A 4,662-nucleotide genomic window follows, 5' to 3' on the forward strand; every position below is an offset into this window, starting at 1 on the left:
CATTTGCATGTGTATTAAATAAATTTCCAATCATTACAACAAGAGACATCAATATATGGACCATTATACATCTTGTTTGACAACTAATAGTAGAGCACCATAGTATGGTGCTCTACTAAATGTTGTCAAGAAGGAATATAATTTATCTCATTTCTTTTTCATTTCATTTTAAGTACTGAAATATTAAATGATCACCCTTTCATATCAGATATCAATGGTAAATCTATCTTTAGCAACGGTATCATTTTCAAATAATCAGACCATAGGATGAGTAATACTATGATTAAAGTACCATAATGATAATGTTCTATATTCTAACCAAATCTTTTCTGTACATGGCAGCTCAAAAACAACAATTTCAGTCTTTTATTGAAAAAACCCACTTTATTTAAATATCTTCTAACAAAGTTATATAGTAACTAATGTAAAGTGTCTATATATTGCTTGATAATAATCTACAACCTTGTGATTAAAACTAAGATATAAAAGTCTTAGAAAACAAGCACCTACAGGAAAACACTGAATCAACAGAGGAGCTGCATTACGTAGATAACCCTCTGGGATTCTGCAAGCACTGATATGTATGGATCACAACATGGTTTGTTAGAAATAGATGCTTTCTCCAAGGAACACACAATGATAACAAAATGTTTAATGATGTCATAGATGGTATTCTGTATGGAAGCACTAATCAAAGCAATTTGATAAACTGAAAAATTCTTATTATATTTGTAACAGATATGTCAAAAACAAATTCAAACATAGACACATACATAAAGCATTATAATTATTGCAGTCAATGTTTTAACTGTTTTCTGTTTCAAATAACAGAGAGAGGAAACTATTCAAGAAAGCTACCGTATATAAAATAAGCACAGATATTATGCATGGAATGTTTCGATATCACACTACAAGGCCTAGAGCTGAGAAGCTGTCTGATGGATGAATCAAACTCCAATCTTCTACTTTATCAGTCTGTCCCATTACTGGTAAAACTCTGCAATCAAACACTAGACAGTCAGTCATCTGTCCCTGGCTCCCTTATATACTAACTTTATGTTAACTTATTTACTGTTTAAAAAGAAAAAGATTTAACTTTACTTAACAGTATTTTTATCTCATACAGACTACAGTACATGCCATTGGAAAGTTATAAACTAACAATCAATATATCAAACCTACTGAGTCTTTATCGATTCTTTTTCTTCTCTTTTTTGGATTTTGGTCGGGTACTCTGGTTTGAACTTGATGAATGAGAGCCCTGCTTCAATTCCTCTTCACTATCCTGTAGCATAGAAATGTTGTCATACATATTGATAAGATTCTTAAAAAGTTCACTTTACTGTACAGTTTCTTCTCAAAAGGAAACTAGAACTGTCCTAATGGGACTCACACCCCCTGCAAGGCTAATTTCAAATGGGACAAATAATTGATTTGAATAATAAAGGTTTGGAACACATACAAATAAAAAAAAATTCTAGAATTGTAAATTAAAACAAGAGGCCCAATGGGCCACATTGCTCACATGAGCAACACTGACTTTATATCGGCATTCAAAGGATATTGTGCCATATGGCCCCTCGGTAGATTAACCAAAAATGAATATCCAAATTTTACACTTATTTTTGCATATACATGTTTTCCTTTATGGAATACCATTTTTACCAAAAATAAGATCATATGCAATATAAATAACTAAATTTTCAGTTGGTGTTCACGGTTAACTTCCAGTTCCCTTTATTTTAGCCCCCCCCCCCCAATACTTTATAAAATGATTAAAATACATGAGAGCATAAAGGTACATTTTTTCCCTTCACTACCTACTAGTTATTGTATTTTCTTTAAAAAAATCTTATATGTGAAAGAAGAAAAGTGTATCTCAATGCACCAGAATGAATGTGCTCAATTCCTCAAATTAAAAACATTGAAAAATTCAATTGGCCTTCTCCATTATTATAATAAATGATTGTCGTTTACCAGGCATGAATTCATTTCGTATGACATTTCATATCCTTACTCACTTGACTGATGAATAAACTTAACTGAAAAATGTTGTTGCATATGGTAAAGAGCTATTATAATTCAAATCAATGTATTGGCAGGCATGTTGCTATATTGTACCAAGGCCCACCCATTATTTTCATCTTTATTAAAAAACAACAAATGTCTTCAAACAAAGATGATTTTCCATTGCAATAATTTTTTAAGAACAACGAGAATGCTTTTATCGTCATAATAATAATAATGTGTCAGGACTATGGAAACTGTTTAAAAGACGTTGTTTTTATTTACTTGTGTTTAAAAAACTATCAAAAATTTGTGTAGATTTTATGCAATTCATCGTTTAAGAAGGGGCACCAGAAAGTAGTTACGGCATATCATCCTTTTAGCAAGACATTTCTATTGATCAACCAAAATTTCAGTGTCAATCGTAGAATTATAAGAAAGATACATAGCTTGGTTTGAGTCATGTTTTTGTTCACATGAGTTTATTACATTCAACTTCGGATTTTCAAACTTGGTCAGGGATCGACATTAACGGTTGCCCGATTGCCCGGGGCAAGTGAAATCTCTATTCGGGCAAGTGAAACTATGGGTAGACTTGTCCGATCGGGCAAGTAAAATTTCTGATTAGAAGTACGTCTTTTGTTTTGGTTACAAATAAATTTTATCATAAAATCAACATCCTTTCCGAATTCGAACTCTTCAGTCTTCTGCCTTAGCGTTCAACTTTAGGTAAGTCGTTCCATATGACATTCTTGTTACATTGATTTACAGATCGCGCGAATATATATCCATGTGCTCACTGACAGTTCTTTTTCGTATTATGGTATATGCTGTCACGATAAAGAGCCAAACCATGTGCATGTCACGATATTCTGAATGCATTTGTCGTACGACTTAATTATTTCACAAACACGTATGTTGATGGAAACGGAGATAGTTCGGTTTTATTAAACGTCATGGCATCGCAGTCTTCTCTTTTTAAATTATTTTGGGGGAAACAAAATGAAAGTACATCAAAAGATTCTACTGAAAGTAAAAAAAAATACGAACTTAAAAGAAAACGGGGATTTGTTGATTCTTGGAAATCTGAATTTGTAGGTTTATCTGATACTGACACAGGTATGGTCACAGAATTAGAAAACAATGAAAATTATGATATATCATGAATGACAATCTGATTATCAAGATCCACTTGCTATGTGATATGCCAAAGGGCAAGTGAATTTTAAAGATAATGTCTATCCCTGTTGGTATTTCCTATTCAGCATAGCAGCATTTAAAATGTAAACAAACTGAAGCATGACCTCAGCTTTGTGTACAAACATACAGTAGTATTGTGCGCAAAGCACTGTATCTTGCTTATAACTTGAAGCTTGACTCTCAGATTAGTAAGTAGAAATTTGTAAACAATTAAAACAAGAGAAAAATGCACTGAAACAAAGAAAAAAACACAATTTATTTTTCACCATATATATATATAATTATATATATATATATATATACTTATATATTTCTAGCAGCGAGAATAATCTCCTTTTAGATTGAAATTGCTGAGCATCTTTATAAAACATGTTGCATTAATCAACCATTACGTAGAGATCGTACTGAATTACATGTACCAACATAATGAATATTATTTTATTATAATATGTTGTTAGTGCATCAGATTTTGCGAAGGTACATGTAAACAATCAGCTGTCTGATTTACCGGTCTAAACGTAAAAATTTAAAATTCTAAAATAAATACAATGGTTCCTCTCAAGTTAAAATAAAAAGAAACTAATGTTAAACATGCTAAACGAAAATCAAAACAAGCTAAAACCACCGTCACAAATGAAAATGTCAACACAATGAAATATTTAACCTTAATTTACTTCACATAAACGGCACATACATATTTTGGATGTTTCAAATATTCCTTTCGCACGTAAACTGTTGCACAACAAGCAAATTCATCTCCATTCAAGATGGCTGCTTCTTAAATAGACTGGTCCTCTAAACTGGTTTTTGATATATGAAATATCGAGCCTGAAGTTAAACTGATTAACTCCCATTCTCTCTGTCTTATTATTATTTTCATAAATTACTCAAATTTGAGACAGAATTAGCCCTTAATTTTTGCAATTTATATTTTCCTTCCCATAAGAATTATTTATGCTAAATAATGTTGAATTTGACTCAGTAGTTCTTGAGAAGAAGATTTTAAAAAATGCACACCCTTTTTCTACAGTTTCGAGGTTTTCTCCGCTTTGAATAAAGATCGGTCTTTCATTTCTGCAATTTATATTTTCCTTCTCATAAGGATGCTTTGAGCCAAATTTGGTTGAAATTGGCCAAGCGGTTTTAGAGAAGAAGTTCAAAATGTAAAAAGTGTACAGACGGACAAAAGATGATCAGAATAGCTCACTTAAGCTTTCAGCTCAGGTGAGCTAAAAATCGTAACCAAAATTAAATAGGGTTGTAAATATTTGACGTTTGAATGTTCAAACCATTTACCTGTTCAGACTCACTCTTTGGTATAAAAATCACGGCTAAGATACAAATTATTTGAAAAATAGCCCCAACAAATAAACCATAATGTAAAATGTTTTCAAACAAAGTGGGTTCCTCAATCTCGATCGCCATGTTTGTTTTGCAATTCTGTTTTCGGCAAAA

At 31.7% G+C, this 4,662-nt stretch overlaps 1 long non-coding RNA gene across 1 annotated transcript; it reads right to left on the reverse strand.

Moving 5' to 3' along the window:
• Positions 1–364: 364 nt before the first annotated feature.
• LOC128159671 (uncharacterized) lies at positions 365–4,662 on the reverse strand. The gene is made up of 3 exons (XR_008240170.1): positions 4,504–4,662; positions 1,183–1,285; positions 365–997 (listed from the first exon to the last, which is right to left on the reverse strand). It is a non-coding gene; the product is annotated as an uncharacterized LOC128159671 (long non-coding RNA).

The sequence above is a fragment of the Crassostrea angulata genome, chromosome 8 (genome assembly GCF_025612915.1).
Source record: "Crassostrea angulata isolate pt1a10 chromosome 8, ASM2561291v2, whole genome shotgun sequence".
Classification (NCBI taxonomy): Eukaryota; Metazoa; Mollusca; class Bivalvia; order Ostreida; family Ostreidae; genus Magallana; species Magallana angulata.